At 46.6% G+C, this 24,016-nt stretch overlaps 1 long non-coding RNA gene and 1 pseudogene across 1 annotated transcript in view; both read left to right on the plus strand.

Annotated features, from left to right (window-relative positions):
- The first annotated feature begins 438 nt into the window (after positions 1-438).
- LOC123728298 (shaker-related potassium channel tsha2-like) lies at positions 439-2,565 on the plus strand (annotated as a pseudogene).
- Positions 2,566-4,481: 1,916 nt separating this feature from the next.
- Positions 4,482-24,016, plus strand: part of LOC123728299 (uncharacterized) — a 37,941-nt gene continuing 18,406 nt past the window's right edge. Inside the window, exon 1 of the long non-coding RNA XR_006760214.1 lies at positions 4,482-4,793. This is a non-coding gene — a long non-coding RNA (uncharacterized lncRNA). The remainder of the gene's footprint in view (positions 4,794-24,016) is intronic.

Consider the following 24,016-nt stretch of genomic DNA (forward strand, 5'->3'; position numbering starts at 1 on the left):
ACAGGGAGGAAAACGCAAACAAAAACAACCCGTCCGCAGACGTGAGAGAAGGAATAGAACCACCAGTAGAAAACAGGCTGAGACGAGACACGGTGAGAGAGGAGACACAGAGAGGAGACACAGAGAGGAGACACAGAGAGGAGACGCGGAGAGAGGAGACACAGAGAGGAGACACAGAGAGAGGAGACACAGAGAGGAGACACAGAGAGAGCGAGAGAGAGGAGACGCGGAGAGAGGAGACACAGAGAGGAGACGCCGAGAGAGAGAGAGCGCAGCCCTTTCCATCATTCCACAAGTGACTGCTTGGTCTTGTTTGTCACAAAATAGCACGGAAGGACTAAAAAAAACGCACGAGTAGAGGGGGAGAATTGTGGTGGTGGGGGGGGGAAAGTACGACACGGACACTAAGCGGGGTCTTTTGGAGAGAGAAGCTGTTGCCCTTTGGGGAAAAACATGACAGTAGTACCCAGAGAACCACGATGAGACTGTGGCACTAACAGCCCTGTCCCAAGATGTGTTCGAACCGGCGGACCAGCGGACGGATCAGGAATGCTGCGAGCGCGTTGTCATCAACATCTCCGGATTGCTCTTTGAAACCCAGCTGAAAACACTCGCTCAGTTCCCCACCACTTTACTAGGGGATCCGAGGAAGAGAATGCGCTTCTTCGACCCTCTGAGGAACGAGTACTTCTTCGACAGGAACAGACCCAGTTTCGACGCTATCCTCTACTATTACCAGTCCGGCGGTCGCCTCAGGAGACCAGTCAACGTCCCTTTGGATATATTTATGGAGGAGATCAAATTTTACCAATTGGGAGAAGATGTGATTGAGAATTTTAAGGAGGATGAGGGATTTATAAAAGAAGAAGAGAGACCGTTACCGGAAAATGAGTTTCAACGACAGGTCTGGCTACTGTTTGAATACCCGGAGAGTTCGGGACCAGCCAGAGGGATTGCTATCGTATCTGTTCTGGTGATTTTAATTTCTATTGTTATCTTCTGTTTGGAAACGCTGCCTGAGTTTAGGGATGAAAAAGAGAAAAATTGGGACACTGAGCTGTCTTTGAATGGAACTAACAACGCTAAGAAACCCAATCCATTCACAGATCCTTTCTTTATAGTGGAGACACTGTGTATTATCTGGTTCTCCTTCGAGCTGTTCGTCAGATTCCTAGCTTGCCCTTCCAAGCCTGCTTTTTTCAAAAACATGATGAACACCATCGATATTGTGGCCATTATGCCCTATTTTATCACCCTGGGGTTGGAGTTGGCGGAACACCAAGGAAACGGACAGCAAAGCCATGTCTCTGGCCATCCTCAGGGTCATCCGACTGGTCCGGGTGTTTAGGATCTTCAAGTTGTCCAGACACTCCAAGGGGCTTCAGATATTAGGACAAACACTCAAAGCAAGTATGAGAGAATTGGGTCTGCTCATTTTCTTCCTCTTCATCGGAGTCATCCTCTTCTCCAGCGCTGTCTATTTCGCCGAAACCGACGATCCAGACTCCGGTTTTAGTTCGATCCCCGACGCGTTTTGGTGGGCTGTGGTCTCCATGACTACAGTGGGCTACGGGGACATGTGCCCGGTGACCATAGGAGGCAAGATCGTGGGCTCTCTGTGCGCCATAGCCGGTGTGCTCACCATCGCGTTACCGGTCCCCGTCATCGTGTCCAACTTTAACTACTTCTATCACCGGGAGACCGAGCACGAAGAACAGTTCCAATATACCCATGTGACGTGTGGCCAGCAACGGCAACCGTCTCTCGGTGAATTAAAAACAGTGACAGCCAACCATCTCTTTCCAAATCGGATTTCATAGCCACGGAGGACGCTGACTCTATTAAATATACCAACTGCAGCCCACACAAAGCGCCCTGCAGCCCACACAAAGCTTACACGGGGGAAACTCACTAATGTATGATTTGTAGAGAGCAAAACAGAAAAAAAAATACCCAGCAATGGAAGAACAAAAACAGGCAAAAGCCGTGGAAGATATTCAGAGAAACCATGCGTTTCTTTCTGTGAGTTGCATACATCCCTAATTCTGCGCTCTGGCTAGAGTAAGGTTTGGATCGGTCTTATTTCGGGGCGTCTATTGTTAATAATAATGCTGAAGGAATTATTGTTTTTAAATAATAGATTATCATAACGCTGGATGAATCAAAAAAAAAAAAAACGTGACTAGTGATCTCACCTGAAAACAGTCTTCCATTATACGCACAGCTCTTCTTCGCTGTAGGTTGTAAACAGAATTATTAGGTTATATTTAGCCTTATAAACAACACCCATGATCAACCAATCCCCATCTCCCATTGTAGCACTTTATTAACGTTCTCTTAGTAATGTCTCATTTATTCAGACTAATTGCGTGTCGGGTTTTTTTTTATTTTTTTGTCTTCCGTTTTCTAAAAGTTTACATATTGATTTGCCTGTTTGGTGTTGAAGAGGTATATAATACGATAGGACCAATTTCTCTAAAATGACTTGAATGACTCTTTTACCTACGGTGTATTGTAATTACTTAATAAAAACGCCCCAAGGTCACCCAGTGACTTTACCCACAACCCCCCTTTATTTATTTACACCATATCCACGTAAAGCGTTTTCCATTAAGACCCGTTAGAGAGGGTTTACCGGGGGCAGCGCTGCCCGGCAGCAGACCTTCTATCCTCACTGTCGACTATGATGAGGAACAGGTCTAACAGAGGTCTGTCCATCCGTGCAGAGATGCCGTTGTCTTTGATAGTGGTACCGCGGTAGTCTAACTGGTGTGGGTCCCTCTAGGAGCAACACGTCCACTCCAATAAGTATCTGTCGCTAGAGAATCACACCTTGACAAGCCATTGAGTCTAGACATTTACCGCACAGCCCAATTACCCTCTAAAATGACCGCACGGCACTATTCAAAATGGATGTATATATATATATGCTGTTCGTTATTGAAAATGGATGTATATATATATATATATATTGCTAGTTCGTTATTGATCCGTACCTATATATATATATATATACAAGCCCAATTACATTACCGCACAGCCCAATTACCCTCTAAAATGACCGCACGGCACTATTCAAAATGGATGTATATATATCCATTTTGAATAGTGCCGTGCGTCATTTTAGAGGGTAATTAGTGTGCGGTAATGTAATTGGGCTGTGCTAATATATATATATATAGGTACGGATCAATAACGAACAGCATTGAATCAGAATCGAATGAATCAAATGGATGCTATTGACATTGTTTACAACATTTCGTTTTTATTTTTTTATTATACAATCTCACCAAAACGACATAATTAGTTAGATCTATTAGCGAATAACGCTAGAAAAATAAACAACCATTCAATAATATCGAGTCTCTCGGATGATTCTTCTTCTGGAGATATTACAGATGCATGAATGAATGCGTTTAACAACTTAACCGGTGGGGCGGAAATGAGAAGAGCACCTGGTAGTGTGTTCAGACAGACGGTCAGGTGCAGAGTACATCCGGACCCACAGCGCCGCTTAGTGGAGAAGTTTAGGGAACTGCAGACGAGGTTGTGGAAGCTGGTTAGTTTCTATAGCAACCTTCCAGACTGTTCTCTTCTGAGGGGGGGGAGAGAGAGAGATGTTATTGTCTGATGTTAAATAGAACTAGAGGACGGAAGGATTGACTGACGACCTGATTTGACAGGTGTTTTCTTTGTACCCGATTCATGCTGCTGCACAGCACTGACTTTGAGTTATGTAGAAATATAATTTAAATCATAAGGAAAATGATTTGGGCAGCTATTTTCACGTACTGGGATGAATGGTTATATATGGTGTAGTCTAGACAGGCAGAGAAATGAGAGACAGACAGAGACCTAATACTGCGGGTAGAAATGTATTGATATCAGAATCAATAGAAACATATATTGTCTCTGATTAAAAAAAACTCCCCTGAATCCGAGGCAGAAAGATAAACAGCTTATTGGCCACTTATATCAACAGCGTCATTATACAAGTCACCTAGCGTTCCAGGCCGACTACATTTCAGGTCACCTTGTCTTCTGATGCCATATGACATCACCATATCACTTTGCTACAGTGGACTACTACCTGAACCCTGCCGATCCCCTCCAATCCCCCCTCCGTTTGCCCTCCAAACCCCCTCCAATCCCCTCCATCCCCTCCAATCCCCTCCATCCCCCTCCAATCCCCTCCAACCCCCCTCCAATCCCCTCCATCCCCCTCCAACCCCTCCATCCCCCTCCAACCCCCTCCATCCCCCCTCCAACCCTCCAACCCCTCCATCCCCTACAAACCCCCTCCATCCCCCTCCGACCCCTCCAATCCCCCCAACCCGCCTCCGACCCCCTCCATCCCCCCTCCAAACCCCCTCCATCCCCTCCATCGCCCCTCCATCCCCTCCAACCCCTCCATCCCCTCCAATCCCCTCCAACCCCCTCCATCCCCCTCCAATCCCCTCCAACCCCCCCTCCATCCCCTCAATCCCCCTCCAATCCCCTTTCTACCAGCCATGTTGTGTTGCATCTCAGCTAAAAGAGGTGGAATCTAAGAACCTTTGGAATAGATTCTGACAGACGTTACCAGGATGACTGACTCAGCCCCGTTGGTTGGATTACCAGAGGAGAGGGCGGGACAATGCTGCAGATGACAGATGCAGAAGCCAATCAGATTGGGAATCAGCAGACCCCTTGGCCAATGCAACAGGACGGCCTACTGCTGCAGATGCCTGGACTACAGCGCCTCCTGGAGTTGTGACGTGGGAAGACGACAGTTGCAGGAGAGTCACATGGAGGTGAGTTGTGGTGGTAGAACATTGTCACAATAAACCTACAGCCTCATAGACCTACGGTCCTATACAGAACAGTAGCCAGATATAAACTATACAGAACAGTAGCCAGATATAAACTATACAGAACAGTAGCCAGATATAAACTATACAGAACAGTAGCCAGATATAAACTATACAGAACAGTAGCCAGATATAAACCTATGGTCCTATACAGAACAGTAGCCAGATATAAACTATACAGAACAGTAGCCAGATATAAACTATACAGAACAGTAGCCAGATACAAACCTACAGTCCTATACAGAACAGTAGCTAGATATAAACTATACAGAACAGTAGCTAGATATAAACCTACAGTCCTATACAGAACAGTAGCTAGATATAAACTATACAGAACAGTAGCTAGATATAAACTATACAGAACAGTAGCTAGATATAAACTATACAGAACAGTAGCCAGATATAAACCTACGGTCCTATACAGAACAGTAGCCAGATATAAACTATACAAAACAGTAGCCAGATATAAACCTACGGTCCTATACAGAACAGTAGCCAGATATAAACTATACAGAACAGTAGCCAGATATAAACTATACAGAACAGTAGCCAGATACAAACCTACAGTCCTATACAGAACAGTAGCTAGATATAAACTATACAGAACAGTAGCTAGATATAAACCTACAGTCCTATACAGAACAGTAGCTAGATATAAACTATACAGAACAGTAGCTAGATATAAACTATACAGAACAGTAGCTAGATATAAACTATACAGAACAGTAGCCAGATATAAACCTACGGTCCTATACAGAACAGTAGCCAGATATAAACTATACAAAACAGTAGCCAGATATAAACCTACGGTCCTATACAGAACAGTAGCCAGATATAAACTATACAGAACAGTAGCCAGATATAAACTATACAGAACAGTAGCCAGATATAAACCTACGGTCCTGTATAGAACAGTAGCCAGATATAAACTATACAGAACAGTAGCCAGATATAAACCTACGGTCCTATACAGAACAGTAGCCAGATATAAACTATACAGAACAGTAGCCAGATATAAACTATACAGAACAGTAGCCAGATATAAACCTACGGTCCTGTATAGAACAGTAGCCAGATATAAACTATACAGAACAGTAGCCAGATATAAACCTACGGTCCTATACAGAACAGTAGCTAGATATAAACTATACAGAACAGTAGCTAGATATAAACTATACAGAACAGTAGCTAGATATAAACTATACAGAACAGTAGCCAGATATAAACTATACAGAACAGTAGCTAGATATAAACTATACAGAACAGTAGCCAGATATAAACTATACAGAACAGTAGCTAGATATAAACTATACAGAACAGTAGCTAGATATAAACTATACAGAACAGTAGCTAGATATAAACTATACAGAACAGTAGCCAGATATAAACTATACAGAACAGTAGCCAGATATAAACTATACAGAACAGTAGCTAGATATAAACTATACAGAACAGTAGCTAGATATAAACCTACGGTCCCTGTATCCTGTAGTTCCCTGTTCTACGTCCCAGCATCATCAAAACACTCTCTCTCCCCTTTTCTAGAAACAGCCTGTCTCCTAGATCGTCCAGACAGACAGATATCTCAGGCAGCAGCACCATTGTAGACCTCAGTCGGTCGTTTACGTTTAACAACAAATCCTATCAAGACCGTGTACTGGTGGCTCAGGCTCAGGAGGCAGTACCATGTTCGTCTGCTAGGTGTCGCTGTCCGCCTGTACAACGGCTGTCTGCTGGTCTTCTGATAGGGCCCTGATCAGTTCAACATAGAATAGGATGTTATAGTGGTCTGTCCGGGTACAGTGGTGGAGTTACTCTGGGTTCCCTACAGATATAGTGGTCTGTCTGGGTACAGTGGGGACGTTATACATACTGCATGTATATCTGTAGAGATCCCAGCAGGTGACTGTGCTGCTGGTAACAGGGCAGGGTTATGCTATTGTTACTGTCTGTAGTGTGTGTGTGTGTGTGTGTAGTGTGTGTTTTGTGTGTTTCGTGTGTGTGTGTGTAGTGTGTGTTTTGTGTGTTTCGTGTGTGTGTGTGTAGTGTGTGTATTGTGTGTGTGTGTGTGTCTTTCTGTCTGTCAGTAGTGATAAGGCAGCTGTCTCAGTAACTGTAGCAACATGCCCCGCCCACCTGAGAATCTGTCTTTTTCAGTCCTCTATTTCCTGTTGGGGGGGATCCACTCGACACTTAAATCTCCCTGGATTGACAGTTAAATCTCCCTGGATATGACAGTTAAATCTCCCTGGATATGACAGTTAAATCTCCCTGGATTGACAGTTAAATCTCCCTGGATATGACAGTTAAATCTCCCCTGGATATGACAGTTAAATCTCCCTGGATATGACAGTTAAATCTCCCTGGATATGACAGTTAAATCTCCCTGGATTGACAGTTAAATCTCCCTGGATATGACAGTTAAATCTCCCTGGATATGACAGTTAAATCTCCCTGGATTGACAGTTAAATCTCCCCTGGATATGACAGTTAAATCTCCCAGGATATGACAGTTAAATCTCCCAGGATATGACAGTTAAATCTCCCTGGATATGACAGTTAAATCTCCCTGGATATGACAGTTAAATCTCCCTGGATATGACAGTTAAATCTCCCAGGATATGACAGTTAAATCTCCCAGGATATGACAGTTAAATCTCCCTGGATATGACAGTTAAATCTCCCAGGATATGACAGTTAAATCTCCCTGGATATGACAGTTAAATCTCCCTGGATATGACAGTTAAATCTCCCTGGATATGACAGTTAAATCTCCCTGGATTTGATTGCTTTCATTTTACTCCTGCGACTCTATCATTCTCTTGCTTCTTCCTGTCGTTTTCCCTCCCGTTAAAACGCTACAGGAGAATGGGCTCAACGTAACACCTTGTCTTTCCATTGCATCGATCAGAACGTTAAAAGATTCGTCCAGGATTTAACGCGCCCCTCTTGACCATTTTTTTAAAGGCCTTATTCTGATTGGTGTTAATTTTTTTTTTGTTGTTTTTGTTTGGTGCAATTAAATAAAGTAATAATTTAATACATTTTGAAATATTTATAAATTAGATTTATTCATCTGAGGGTAATCCTGCTATTGACACCACTGGTTGAATTACGCAACGGAATGTCGACGACAACAGTATTTAATTAGGAAGTCTAGACAGAGCAGGTGGTTGGCTGGTCGAAGACCTGCTCCTCCCCTTTATGGTAATATATTCATATATGCAAATACACACGTTGTGTTTTATGCGAATTAGGCACATATAGTTTTCTTTATTTTAACACAACATCTAAAAAAAATACCTGATACAATAAAGAAATTATTTATATACGAACAAGAAAAATAAGTGCATTGTTGACGAGAAATTGAACACCTGAAATTCCCACCAAAATCCCAGAAGTCCAGGTGTTATTTGTCCGTTCCAGTAAAATGTTTTATCTGCTATAAACCCTGTCAATACCTGATGGCGATTGGAGGATCTTCATTCCGTTGGTCAACATTTATTAGAATTGTTCTGAAAACCTTTTAACGACGTTGCTGATCGTTGCGGGCATCAGACCCCTTCCTCCTCTCTACCACTGTTGTACGGAGCGAACCTTCTCATTTCTCACAACGACAGACAACAGACAGACTTTAACATGTTGATTCTGATAGCTGGCGTTCGGTAGACGTACAGTATGTTTTAACCATGAGACCTGAGATCATGTGTGACTTGCATTGGCTTTGAGAGCCAGGTAGCTGGCAGTGCCAGGTCCCAGTATAGTCCACCCACACAGCCCTTCCCCCCACAGACAGGTAGTTGGCAGTGCCAGGTCCCACTATAGTCCACCCACACAGCCCTTCCCCCACAGACAGGTAGTTGGCAGTGCCAGGTCCCACTATAGTCCACCACCACAGCCCTTCCCCCACAGACAGGTGGTTGGCAGTGCCAGGTCCCACTACAGTCCACCCCCACAGCCCTTCCCCCCACAGACAGGCAGTATTTCCATCTAAATCTACCCTACGGTGTGTTATAACCCTACCGTACCGTTATAACCCTATACCACAGTGTGTTATAACCTTACCCCACAGTCTGTTATAACCCTACCCTACAGTGTGTTATAACTCTATCCCACAGCATGTTATAACCCTACCCTACAGTTATAACCCTACCCAACAGTGTATTATAACCTTACCCCACAGTCTGTTATAACCCTACCCTACAGTGTGTTATAACCCTACCCCACAGTGTGTTATAACCCTACACCACAGTGTGTTATAACTCTATCCCACAGCATGTTATAACCCTACCCTACAGTTATAACCCTACCCAACAGTGTATTATAACCTTACCCTACAGCGTGTTATAACCATACCCTACAGCGTGTTATAACTCTACCCCACAGTGTTTTATAACCCTACCCCACAGTGTGTTATAACCCTACCCCATAGTGTGTTATAACCCTACCCCACAGTGTATTATAACCCTACCCCACAGTGTTTTATAACCCTACCCCACAGTGTATTATAACCCTACCCCACAGTGTGTTATAACCCTACCATGCAGTGTGTTATAAACCTACCCCTCAACGTCTTAATACCCTACCCTGCAGTGTGTTATAACCCTACACCACAGTGTGTTATAACCCTACCTTACCTTGTGTTATAACCCTACCCTACCGTTATAAAACGACCCCACAATGTGTTATAACCCTATCACACAGTGTGTTATAACCCCTACCCCACAGTGTGTTATAACCCTACCCTACAGTGTGTTATAACACTACCCCACAGTGTGTTATAACCCTTTCCCACAGTGTGTTATAACCCTTTCCCACAGTGTGTTATAACCCTACCCTACAGTGTGTTATAACCCTACCTTACAGTGTGTTATAACCCTTCCCCACAGTGTGTTATAACCTAGAGTGTGTTATAACCCTACCCTACAGTGTGTTATAACCCTTTCCCACAGTGTGTTATAACCCTACCCTACAGTGTGTTATAACCCTACCTTACAGTGTGTTATAACCCTTCCCCACAGTGTGTTATAACCTAGAGTGTGTTATAACCCTACCCTACAGTGTGTTATAACCTAGAGTGTGTTATAACCCTACCCCACAGTGTGTTATAACCCTACCCTACAGTGTGTTATAACCTTACCCCACGGTATGTTATAACACCATCTAGGCTGTGTAACAGGCTACATTCTGTCCAAAGGTCAGGTTATTTAGAGATCTGGATGCATTGATTCCTCCTTAATCCAGAGTCTTATGTCACAGCCTGATTAATTACCAGCATGAGACCCTCACCCTCCTGCCTCACCCACTGCCTCTCCTATCCTCAGCCCCTCCTCTCCCCTCACCACCCCCTCCCCTCCTCTCCTCTCACCACCCCCTCCCCTTTCCTCAGCCCCTCCTCTCCCCTCACCACCCCCTCCCCTTTCCTCAGCCCCTCCTCTCCCCTCACCACCCACCCCCCTTTCCTCAGCTCCTCCTCTCCCCTCACCACCCACCCCCCTTTCCTCAGCCCCTCCTCTCCTCTCACCACCCACTCAGCCCCTCCTCTCCTCTCACCACCCCCTCCCCTTTCCTCAGCCCCTCCTCTCCTCTCACCACCCCCTCCCCTTTCCTCAGCCCCTCCTCTCCCCTCACCACCCACTCAGCCCCTCCTCTCCCCTCACCACCCACTCAGCCCCTCCTCTCCTCTCACCACCCCCTCCCCTTTCCTCAGCCCCTCCTCTCCCCTCACCACCCACTCAGCCCCTCCTCTCCCCTCACCACCCCCTCCCCTTTCCTCAGCCCCTCCTCTCCCCTCACCACCCACTCCCCTTTCCTCAGCCCCTCCTCTCCCCTCACCACCCACTCCCCTTTCCTCAGCCCCTCCTCTCCCCTCACACCAGCATGGCAGTTGAGTTATGTGTGAGTTGTGGTTGCCATGGAGACCGGGTTACAATAACATGAAATAAAACCCAATCCATTTATGGCTGCTGTGTATTGTGGTACTGTCCAGCTGCTGCACAGAGATAGACAGGCTCTCTGAGGCACACTGAGGCAACAGTCAGTCTTACTGACTGTTATGCTGGCTTTACAGAAAGCCTGAAAGACAATTTACGATTTGATCCGAAAATGTGGTCATAGGCTTCGTATGGAGGATGTGACGCAATTGCAGAGCCTCCGGAGGTCATGCAGAGGTCAAATCTCCGTACCGCAGTGCCGTGCGCCTCTCACATTCTGTAACAATGTGGAGTGCTTCCGTATACACTATGTATACAAAAGTACGTGGACACCCCATTCAAATTAGTGGATTCAGCTATTTCAGCCACACTCGTTGCTGACAGGTGTATAACAATCGAGCACACAGCCATGCAATCTCCATAGACAAACATGGTCAGTAGAATGGCCCGTACTGAAGAGCTCAGTGGCTTTCAACGTGGCACCGTCATAGGATGCCACCTTTCCAACAAGTCAGTTCATCAAATTTCTGCCCTGCTATAGCTGCCCCGGTCAACTGTAAGGGCTGTTATTGTGAAGTGGAAACGTCTAGGAGCAACAACGGCTCAGCCGTGAAGTGGTAGGCCACACAAGCTCACAGAAGGGGACCGCAGAGTGCTGAAGCGTGTAAAATTGTCTTTCCTCGGTTGCAACACTCACTACCGAGTTCTGCCTCTGGAAGCATCATCAGCACAATAACTTTTCGTTCTTGAGCTTCATGAAATGGGTTTCCACGGCCGAGCAGCCGCACACAAGCCTAAGATCACCACGCTCAATGCCAAGCTTCGGCTGGAGAGGTGTAAAGCTCGCAGCCATTGGACTCTGGAGCAGTGGAAACACGTTCTCTGCAGTGATGAATCACGCTTCACCATCTGGCAGTCCGACGGACAAATCTGGGTTTGGCGGATGCCAGGAGAACGCTACCTGCCCCAATGCATAGTGCCAACTGTAAAGTTTGGTGGAGGAGGAATAATGGTCTGGGGCTGTTTGTCATGGTTCAGGCTAGGCCCCTTAGTTCCAATGCAGGGAAATCTTAACGCTACAGCATACAACAACATTCTAGACGATTCTGTGCTTCCACCTTTATGGGAACAGTTTAGGGAAGGCCCTTTCCTGTTTCAGCATGACAATGTCCCCGTTCACAAAGCGAGGTCGATAAAGAAATGGTTTGTCGAGATCGGTGTGGAAGAACTTGACTGGCCTGCACAGAGCCCTGACCTCAACCCCATCGAACACCTTTGGGATTAATTGGAATGCTACATGGCAGTGGTTAGCGGTGTTGCTACATGGCAGTGGTCTTGGTTAGCGGTGTTGCTACATGGCAGTGGTCTTGGTTAGCGGTGTTGCTACATGGCAGTGGTCTCGGTTAGCGGTGTTGCTAGCTGGCAGTGGTCTCGGTTAGCGGTGTTGCTACATGGCAGTGGTCTCGGTTAGCGGTGTTGCTACATGGCAGTGGTCTCGGTTAGCGGTGTTGCTACAAGGCAGTGGTCTCGGTTAGCGGTGTTGCTACATGGCAGTGGTCTCGGTTAGCGGTGTTGCTACAAGGCAGTGGTCTCGGTTAGCCGTGTTGCTACATGGCAGTGGTCTCGGGTTAGCGGTGTTGCTACATGGCAGAGGTCTCGGTTAGCGGTGTTGCTACATGGCAGTGGTCTCGGTTAGCGGTTTTGCTACATGGCAGTGGTCTAAGTTAGCAGTGTTGCTACATGGCAGTGGTTAGCGGTGTTGCTACATGGCAGCGGTCTTGGTTAGCGGTGTTGCTAGATGGCAGTGGTCTCGATTAGCGGTGTTGCTACATGGCAGCGGTCTCGGTTAGCGGTGTTGCTACATGGCAGTGGTTAGCGGTGTTGCTACATGGCAGTGGTCTAAGTTAGCGGTGTTGCTACATGGCAGTGGTTAGCGGTGTCGCTACATGGCAGTGGTCTGAGTTAGCGGTGTTGCTACATGGCAGTGGTTAGCGGTGTTGCTACATGGCAGCGGTCTCGGTTAGCAGTGTTGCTACATGGCAGTGGTTAGCGGTGTTGCTACATGGCAGTGGTCTAAGTTAGCGGTGTTGCTACATGGCAGTGGTTAGCGGTGTTGCTACATGGCAGCGGTCTTGGTTAGCGGTGTTGCTAGATGGCAGTGGTCTCGGTTAGCGGTGTTGCTACATGGCAGCGGTCTCGGTTAGTGGTGTTGCTACATGGCAGTGGTCTGAGTTAGCGGTGTTGCTACATGGCAGTGGTTAGCGGTGTTGCTACATGGCAGTGGTCTAAGTTAGCGGTGTTGCTACATGGCAGTGGTTAGCGGTGTTGCTACATGGCAGTGGTCTAAGTTAGCGGTGTTGGTACATGGCAGTGGTTAGCGGTGTCGCTACATGGCAGTGGTTAGCGGTGTTGCTACATGGCAGTGGTTAGCGGTGTTGCTACATGGTAGCGGTCTCGGTTAGCGGTGTTGCTACATGGCAGTGGTTAGCGGTGTTGCTACATGACAGTGGTCTAAGTTAGCGGTGTTGCTACATGGCAGTGGTTAGCGGTGTTGCTACATGGCAGCGGTCTTGGTTAGCGGTGTTGCTAGATGGCAGTGGTCTCAGTTAGCGGTGTTGCTACATGGCAGCGGTCTCGGTTAGCGGTGTTGCTACATGGCAGTGGTTAGCGGTGTTGCTACATGGCAGTGGTCTAAGTTAGCGGTGTTGCTACATGGCAGTGGTTAGCGGTGTTGCTACATGGCAGTGGTCTGAGTTAGCGGTGTTGCTACATGGCAGTGGTTAGCGGTGTCGCTACATGGCAGTGGTCTAAGTTAGCGGTGTTGCTACATGGCAGTGGTTAGCGGTGTTGCTACATGGCAGTGGTCTAAGTTAGCGGTGTTGCTACATGGCAGTGGTTAGCGGTGTCGCTACATGGCAGTGGTCTAAGTTAGCGGTGTTGCTACATGGCAGTGGTCTCGGTTAGCGGTGTTGCTACATGGCAGTGGTTAGCGGTGTTGCTACATGGCAGTGGTCTCGGTTAGCAGTGTTGCTACATGGCAGTGGTTAGCGGTGTTGCTACATGGCAGTGGTCTGGTTAGCGGTGTCGCTACATGGCAGTGGTCTGAGTTAGCGGTGTTGCTACATGGCAGTGGTCTCGGTTAGCGGTGTTGCTACATGGCAGCGGTCTCGGTTAGCAGTGTTGCTACATGGCAGTGGTCTCGGTTAGCGGTGTTGCTACATGGCAGCGGTCTCGGTTAGCGGTGTTGCTACATGGCAGTGGTTAGCGGTGTTGCTACATGGCAGTGGTCTCGGTTAGCGGTGTTGCTACATGGCAGTGGTCTAAGTTAGCGGTGTTGCTACATGGCAGTGGTCTGAGTTAGCGCTGTTGCTACATGGCAGTGGTCTAAGTTAGCAGTGTTGCTAGATGGCAATGGTTAGCGGTGTTGCTACATGGCAGTGGTCTAACTTAGCGGTGTCGCTACATGGCAGTGGTCTAAGTTAGCGGTGTTGCTACATGGCAGTGGTCTCGGTTAGCGGTGTTGCTACATGGCAGCGGTCTCGGTTAGCGGTGTTGCTACATGGCAGTGGTTAGCGGTGTTGCTACATGGCAGTGGTCTCGGTTAGCGGTGTTGCTACATGGCAGTGGTCTAAGTTAGCGGTGTTGCTACATGGCAGTGGTCTAAGTTAGCGCTGTTGCTACATGGCAGTGGTCTAAGTTAGCAGTGTTGCTAGATGGCAATGGTTAGCGGTGTTGCTACATGGCAGTGGTCTAAGTTAGCGGTGTTGCTACATGGCAGTGGTTAGCGGTGTTGCTACATGGCAGCGTTCTCGGTTAGCGGTGTTGCTACATGGCAGTGGTTAGCGGTGTTGCTACATGGCAGTGGTCTCGGTTAGCGGTGTTGCTACATGGCAGTGGTCTAAGTTAGCGGTGTTGCTACATGGCAGTGGTCTAAGTTAGCGCTGTTGCTACATGGCAGTGGTCTAAGTTAGCAGTGTTGCTAGATGGCAATGGTTAGCGGTGTTGCTACATGGCAGTGGTCTAAGTTAGCGGTGTTGCTACATGGCAGTGGTTAGCGGTGTTGCTACATGGCAGCGGTCTCGGTTAGCGGTGTTGCTACATGGCAGTGGTTAGCGGTGTTGCTACATGGCAGTGGTCTAAGTTAGCGGTGTTGCTACATGGCAGTGGTTAGCGGTGTTGCTACATGGCAGTGGTTAGCGGTGTTGCTACATGGCAGCGGTCTCGGTTAGCGGTGTTGCTACATGGCAGTGGTCTAAGTTAGCGGTGTTGCTACATGGCAGTGGTTAGCGGTGTTGCTACATGGCAGTGGTCTGAGTTAGCGGTGTTGCTACATGGCAGTGGTTAGCGGTGTTGCTACATGGCAGCGGTTAGCGGTGTTGCTACATGGCAGTGGTCTCGGTTAGCGGTGTTGCTACATGGCAGTGGTTAGCGGTGTTGCTACATGGCAGCGGTTAGCGGTGTTGCTACATGGCAGTGGTCTCGGTTAGCGGTGTTGCTACTTGGCAGTGCCAGTAGATGACCAGTTGATGGCAGACAGTGCCTAGCAACAGCAACAGTCTCTCATCACTCTGTGTGGAATAGGAAGCTGCTACAGTAAACAGGAAGTGACGGCTGCTTAGCTGTTCCCCCCGTCCTCCCTCCTCTGCTCCTCCTCTCCCCTCCCTCTGTTCTCCAGACTGAATATAGGACTGTGATGATGGTGATGGCCTGAAGTGTCGTGCAGAATGTGTTTGTGTTTTCTTTGAGGATGTGTGTGTGTGTGTGTGTGTGTGTGTGTGTGTGTGTGTGTGTGTGTGTGTGTGTGTGTGTGTGTGTGTGTGTGTGTGTGTGTGTGTGTGTGTGTGTGTGTGTGTGTGTGTGTAATGGAGAGAGCTGGGTAGACAGGCTGTATTGAAGCAGAGGGGCTATGAACAAAAGGTCTAATGCTGCAGGAAGGACATAGCAGAGAGAGAGAAGAAGAGAGATGGAGAGAGATAGTGGAGGGAGAGAGAGAGAATGAAAGAGAGAGAGAGAAGAAGAGAAAGAGAGAGAGGAGAGAGACAGAGAGAGCGAGAGGAGGAGAGAGAGGAAACAGAGAGAGGACGAGAGAGACAGAGAGAGCGAGAGGAGTAGAGAGAGCGGGAGAGAGAGCGAGAGGAGGAGAGAGAGAGAATAGAAGGAAACAGAGAGAGGAGGAGAGAGAGAGAAGAGAGAGAGAGAGGGGAGGCAAGGAAGGATAGAGGGAGTGAGAGGAAGAGAGTGCCAGAACTCAAAGTGAGTGCAGCTAAATCTCTCAAAGCTCAGTCAATAAAACAGAGGGCTCTTAGAAAACAAACCCTTCTCCACTATGTCAAGACACTTCTACACTATGTCAGGACCCTTCTACACTATGTCAGGACCCTTTTACACTATGTCAGGACCCTTCTACACTATGTCAGGACCCTTCTACACTGTAGGATATCTTCTACACTATGTCAGGACCCTTCTACACTATGTCAGGACCCTTCTACACAGTAGGAAATCTTCTACACTATGTCAGGACCCTTCTACACTATGTCAGGACCCTTCTACACTATGTCAAGGCACTTCTACACTATGTCAGGACCCTTCTACACTATGTCAGGACCCTTCTACACTATGTCAGGACCCTTCTACACTGTAGGAAATCGTCTACACTATGTCAGGACCCTTCTACACTATGTCAGGACCCTTTTACACTATGTCAGGACCCTTCTACACAGTAGGAAATCTTCTACACTATGTCAGGACCCTTCTCCACTATGTCAGGACCCTTCTACACTATGTCAGGACCCTTCTCCACTATGCCAGGACCCTTTATACTATGTCAGGACCCTTCTACACTATGTCAGGACCCTTCCACAATGTAGGAAATCTTCTACACTATGGCAGGACCCTTCTCCACTATGTCAGGACCCTTCTACAATGTAGGAAATCTTCTACACTATGTCAGGACCCTTCTCCACTATGTCAGGACCCTTTTACACTATGTCAGGATCATTCTACAATTAGGAAATCTTCTACACTATGTCAGGACCCTTCTCCACTATGTCAGGACCCTTTTACACTATGTCAGGACCCTTCTACAATGTAGGAAATCTTCTACACTATGTCAGGACCCTTCTCCACTATGTCAGGACCCTTTTACACTATGTCAGGATCATTCTACAATTAGGAAATCTTCTACACTATGTCAGGACCTTTCTCCACTATGTCAGGACCCTTCTACACTATGTCAGGACCTTTCTACACTATGTCAGGACCCTTCTACACTATGTCAGGACCCTTTTACACTATGTCAGGACCCTTCTACACTATGTCAGAACCCTTCTACACTATGTCAGGACCCTTCTACACTATGTCAGGACCCTTCTACACTATGTCAGGACCTTTCTACACTATGTCAGGACCCTTCTCTACTATGTCAGGACCCTTCTACAATGTAGGAAATCTTCTACACTAGAAGAGAAAGAGAGAGAGGAAACAGAGAGGAGGAGAGAGAGAGAGAACGAGAGGAGGAGAGAGAGAGAGAGCGAGAGAGAGAAAGAGAGAAAGAGAGAAAGAAACAGAGAGAGGAGGAGAGAGGAGGAGAGAGAGGTGAGGCAATGAAGGATAGAGTAGTCAGAGGAAGAGATTGCCAGAACTCAGTGAGTGCAGCTAAATCTCTCAGAGCTCAGTCAATAAAACAGAGGGCTCTTAGAAAACCATCCCTTCGACACTGTCAGGACACGTCTACACTGTCATAACCCTTTTCCACTATGTCAGGACCCTTCTGCACTATGTCAGGACCCTTCTACACTATGTCAGGACCCTTCTACACTATGTCAGGACCCTTCTACACTGTCATAACCCTTTTCCACTATGTCAGGACCATTTTACACTATGTCAGGACCCTTCTACACTGTAGGAACCCTTCTACACTATGTCAAGACACTTCTACACTATGTCAGGTCAATTCTACACTATGTCAGGACCCTTCTACACTATGTCAGGACCCTTCTACACTATGTCAGGACCCTTCTACACTATGTCAGGACCCTTCTACAATGTAGGAAATCTTCTACACTATGTCAGGACCCTTCTACACTATGTCAGAACCCTTCTACACTGTAGGAAATCGTCTACACTATGTCAGGACCCTTCTACACTATGTCAGGACCCTTTTACACTATGTCAGGACACTTCTACACTGTAGGAAATCTTCTACACTATGTCAGGACCCTTCTCCACTATGTCAGGACCCTTCTACACTATGTCAGGACCCTTCTACACTATGTCAGGACCCTTCTACACTATGTCAGGACCCTTCTACACTGTCATAACCCTTTTCCACTATGTCAGGACCATTTTACACTATGTCAGGACCCTTCTACACTGTAGGAACCCTTCTACACTATGTCAAGACACTTCTACACTATGTCAGGTCAATTCTACACTATGTCAGGACCCTTCTACACTATGTCAGGACCCTTCTACACTATGTCAGGACCCTTCTACACTATGTCAGGACCCTTCTACAATGTAGGAAATCTTCTACACTATGTCAGGACCCTTCTACACTATGTCAGGACCCTTCTACACTGTAGGAAATCGTCTACACTATGTCAGGACCCTTCTACACTATGTCAGGACCCTTCTCCACTATGTCAGGACCCTTCTACACTATGTCAGGACCCTTCTACACTATGTCAGGACCCTTCCACAATGTAGGAAATCTTCTACACTATGGCAGGACCCTTCTCCACTATGTCAGGACCCTTCTACAATGTAGGAAATCTTCTACACTATGTCAGGACCCTTCTACACTATGTCAGGACCCTTCTCCACTATGTCAGGACCCTTTTACACTATGTCAGGATCATTCTACAATTAGGAAATCTTCTACACTATGTCAGGACCCTTCTACACTATGTCAGGACCCTTCTACACTATGTCAGGACCCTTCTCCACTATGTCAGGACCCTTTTACACTATGTCAGGATCATTCTACAATTAGGAAATCTTCTACACTATGTCAGGACCCTTCTCCACTATGTCAGTACCCTTCTCCACTATGTCAGTACCCTTCTCCACTATGTCAGGAGCCTTCTCTACTATGTCAGGACCCTTCTCCACTATGTCAGGACCCTTCTACGCTATGTCAGGACCCTTCTACACTATGTCAGGACCCTTCTACACTTTAGGAAATCTTCTACACTAGAAGAGAAAGAGAAAGAGGAAACAGAGAGGAGGAAAGAGAGAGAGAACGAGAGGAGGAGAGAGAGAGAGAGCGAGAGAGAGAGAAAGAGAGAAAGAAACTGAGAGAGGAGGAGAGAGAGAGAGAGAAAGATAGAGAGAGAGGTGAGGCAATGAAGGATAGAGTAGTGAGAGGAAGAGAGTGCCAGAACTCAGTGAGTGCAGCTAAATCTCTCAAAGCTCAGTCAATAAAACAGAGGGCTCTTAGAAAACCATCCCTTCGACACTGTCAGGACCCTTCTACACTATGTCAGGACCCTTCTACACTGTCATAACCCTTTTCCACTATGTCAGGACCATTTTACACTATGTCAGGACCATTTTACACTATGTCAGGACCCTTCTATGGTGTCAGAACCCTTTTACACTGTCAGAACCCTTCTACACTATGTCAAGACACTTCTACACTATGTCAAGGCACTTCTACACTATGTCAGGACCCTTCTCCACTATGTCAGGACCCTTCTACGCTATGTCAGGACCCTTCTCCACTATGTCAGGACCCTTCTAATCTATGTCAGGACCCTTCTCCACTATGTCAGGACCCTTCTACACTATGTCAGGACCCTTCTCCACTATGTCAGGACCCTTCTCCACTATGTCAGGACCCTTCTACACTATGTCAGGACCCTTCTCCACTATGTCAGGACCCTTTTACAATGTAGGAAATCTTCTACACTATGTCAGGACCCTTCTACACTATGTCAGGACCCTTCTCCACTATGTCAGGACCCTTTTACACTATGTCAGGATCATTCTACAATTAGGAAATCTTCTACACTATGTCAGGACCCTTCTACACTATGTCAGGACCCTTCTACGCTGTAGGAAACTTTCTACACTATGTCAGGAGCCTTCTCTACTATGTCAGGACCCTTCTCCACTATGTCAGGACCCTTCTACGCTATGTCAGGACCCTTCTACACTATGTCAGGACCCTTCTAATCTATGTCAGGACCCTTCTACACTATGTCAGGACCCTTCTAATCTATGTCAGGACCCTTCTCCACTATGTCAGGACCCGTCTACACTATGTCAGGACCCTTCTGCACTATGTCAGGACCCTTCTACACTATGTCAGGACCCTTCTGCACTATGTCAGGACCCTTCTACACTATGTCAGGACCCTTCTACACTGTCATAACCCTTTTCCACTATGTCAGGACCATTTTACACTATGTCAGGACCCTTCTACACTGTAGGAACCCTTTTACACTGTCATAACCCTTCTACACTATGTCAGGACCATTTTACACTATGTCAGGACCCTTCTACACTGTAGGATATCTTCTACACTATGTCAGGACCCTTCTACACTATGTCAGGACCATTTTACACTATGTCAGGACCCTTCTACACAGTAGGAAATCTTCTACACTATGTCAGGACCCTTCTACACTATGTCAGGACCCTTCTACACTATGTCAAGGCACTTCTACACTATGTCAGGACCCTTCTACACTATGTCAGGACCCTTCTACACTATGTCAGGACCCTTCTACACTGTAGGAAATCGTCTACACTATGTCAGGACCCTTCTACACTATGTCAGGACCCTTTTACACTATGTCAGGACCCTTCTACACAGTAGGAAATCTTCTACACTATGTCAGGACCCTTCTCCACTATGTCAGGACCCTTCTACACTATGTCAGGACCCTTCTCCACTATGGCAGGACCCTTTATACTATGTCAGGACCCTTCTACACTATGTCAGGACCTTTCCACAATGTAGGAAATCTTCTACACTATGTCAGGACCCTTCTCCACTATGTCAGGACCCTTCTACAATGTAGGAAATCTTCTACACTATGTCAGGACCCTTCTCCACTATGTCAGGACCCTTTTACACTATGTCAGGATCATTCTACAATTAGGAAATCTTCTACACTATGTCAGGACCCTTCTCCACTATGTCAGGACCCTTTTACACTATGTCAGGACCCTTCTACAATGTAGGAAATCTTCTACACTATGTCAGGACCCTTCTCCACTATGTCAGGACCCTTTTACACTATGTCAGGATCATTCTACAATTAGGAAATCTTCTACACTATGTCAGGACCTTTCTCCACTATGTCAGGACCCTTCTACACTATGTCAGGACCCTTCTACACTATGTCAGGACCCTTCTACACTGTAGGAACCCTTCTACACTATGTCAAGACACTTCTACACTATGTCAGGACCCTTCTACACTGTAGGAACCCTTCTACACTATGTCAAGACACTTCTACACTATGTCAGGTCAATTCTACACTATGTCAGGACCCTTCTACACTATGTCAGGACCCTTTTACACTATGTCAGGACCCTTCTACACTATGTCAGAACCCTTCTACACTATGTCAGGACCCTTCTACACTATGTCAGGACCCTTCTACACTATGTCAGGACCCTTCTACAATGTAGGAAATATTCTACACTATGTCAGGACCCTTCTACACTATGTCAGGACCCTTCTACACTGTAGGAAATCGTCTACACTATGTCAGGACCCTTCTACACTATGTCAGGACCCTTTTACACTATGTCAGGACACTTCTACACTGTAGGAAATCTTCTACACTATGTCAGGACCCTTCTCCACTATGTCAGGACCCTTCTACACTATGTAAGGACCCTTCTACACTATGTCAGGACCCTTCCACAATGTAGGAAATCTTCTACACTATGGCAGGACCCTTCTCCACTATGTCAGGACCCTTCTACAATGTACGAAATATTCTACACTATGTCAGGACCCTTCTACACTATGTCAGGACCCTTCTACACTGTAGGAAATCGTCTACACTATGTCAGGACCCTTCTACACTATGTCAGGACCCTTTTACACTATGTCAGGACACTTCTACACTGTAGGAAATCTTCTACACTATGTCAGGACCCTTCTCCACTATGTCAGGACCCTTCTACACTATGTCAGGACCCTTCTACACTATGTCAGGACCCTTCCACAATGTAGGAAATCTTCTACTCTATGGCAGGACCCTTCTCCACTATGTCAGGACCCTTCTACAATGTAGGAAATCTTCTACACTATGTCAGGACCCTTCTACACTATGTCAGGACCCTTCTCCACTATGTCAGGACCCTTTTACACTATGTCAGGATCATTCTACAATTAGGAAATCTTCTACACTATGTCAGGACCCTTCTCCACTATGTCAGGACCCTTTTACACTATGTCAGGACACTTCTACAATGTAGGAAATCTTCTACACTATGTCAGGACCCTTCTCCACTATGTCAGGACCCTTTTACACTATGTCAGGATCATTCTACAATTAGGAAATCTTCTACACTATGTCAGGACCCTTCTCCACTATGTCAGGACCCTTTTACACTATGTCAGGACCCTTCTACAATGTAGGAAATCTTCTACACTATGTCAGGACCCTTCTCCACTATGTCAGTACCCTTCTCCACTATGTCAGGACCCTTCTAATCTATGTCAGGACCCTTCTACACTATGTCTGCACCCTTCTACGCTGTAGGAAACTTTCTACACTATGTCAGGAGCCTTCTCTACTATGTCAGGACCCTTCTCCACTATGTCAGGACCCTTCTACGCTATGTCAGGACCCTTCTACACTATGTCAGGACCCTTCTACACTGTAGGAAATCTTCTACAGTAGAAGAGAAAGAGAAAGAGGAAACAGTGAGGAGGAAAGTGAGAGAGAACGAGAGGAGGAGAGAGAGAGAAAGAGAGAGAGAGAGGTGAGGCAATGAAGGATAGAGTAGTGAGAGGAAGAGAGTGCCAGAACTCAGTGAGTGCAGCTAAATCTCTCAAAGCTCAGTCAATAAAACAGAGGGCTCTTAGAAAACCATCCCTTCGACAATGTCAGTACACGTCTACACTGTTAGAACCCTTTTCCACTATGTCAGGACCCTTCTGCACTATGTCAGGACCCTTCTACACTATGTCAGGACCAGTCTACACTGTCAGAACCCTTCTACACTATGTCAGGACCCTTCTGCACTATGTCAGGACCCTTCTACACTATGTCAGGACCCTTCTACACTGTCATAACCCTTTTCCACTATGTCAGGACCATTTTACACTATGTCAGGACCATTTTACACTATGTCAGGACCCTTCTATGGTGTCAGAACCCTTTTACACTGTCAGAACCCTTCTACACTATGTCAAGACACTTCTACACTATGTCAAGACACTTCTACACTATGTCAGGACCCTTCTCCACTATGTCAGGACCCTTCTACGCTATGTCAGGACCCTTCTCCACTATGTCAGGACCCTTCTAATCTATGTCAGGACCCTTCTCCACTATGTCAGGACCCTTCTACAGTATGTCAGGACCCTTCTCCACTATGTCAGGACCCTTCTCCACTATGTCAGGACCCTTCTACACTATGTCAGGACCCTTCTCCACTATGTCAGGACCCTTCTACAATGTAGGAAATCTTCTACACTATGTCAGGACCCTTCTACACTATGTCAGGACCCTTCTCCACTATGTCAGGACCCTTTTACACTATGTCAGGATCATTCTACAATTAGGAAATCTTCTACACTATGTCAGGACCCTTCTCCACTATGTCAGGACCCTTCTACGCTGTAGGAAATCTTCTACACTATGTCAGGACCCTTCTACACTATGTCAGGACCCTTCTCCACTATGTCAGGACCCTTCTACAATGTAGGAAATCTTCTACACTATGTCAGGACCCTTCTACACTATGTCAGGACCGTTCTCCACTATGTCAGGACCCTTTTACACTATGTCAGGATCATTCTACAATTAGGAAATCTTCTACACTATGTCAGGACCCTTCTACACTATGTCAGGACCCTTCTACGCTGTAGGAAACTTTCTACACTATGTCAGGACCCTTCTCTACTATGTCAGGACCCTTCTCCACTATGTCAGGACCCTTCTACGCTATGTCAGGACCCTTCTACACTATGTCAGGACCCTTCTAATCTATGTCAGGACCCTTCTACACTATGTCAGGACCCTTCTATACTTTAGGAAA

Source organism: Salmo salar, chromosome ssa17, assembly GCF_905237065.1.
Source record: "Salmo salar chromosome ssa17, Ssal_v3.1, whole genome shotgun sequence".
NCBI classification, from domain to species: Eukaryota; Metazoa; Chordata; class Actinopteri; order Salmoniformes; family Salmonidae; genus Salmo; species Salmo salar.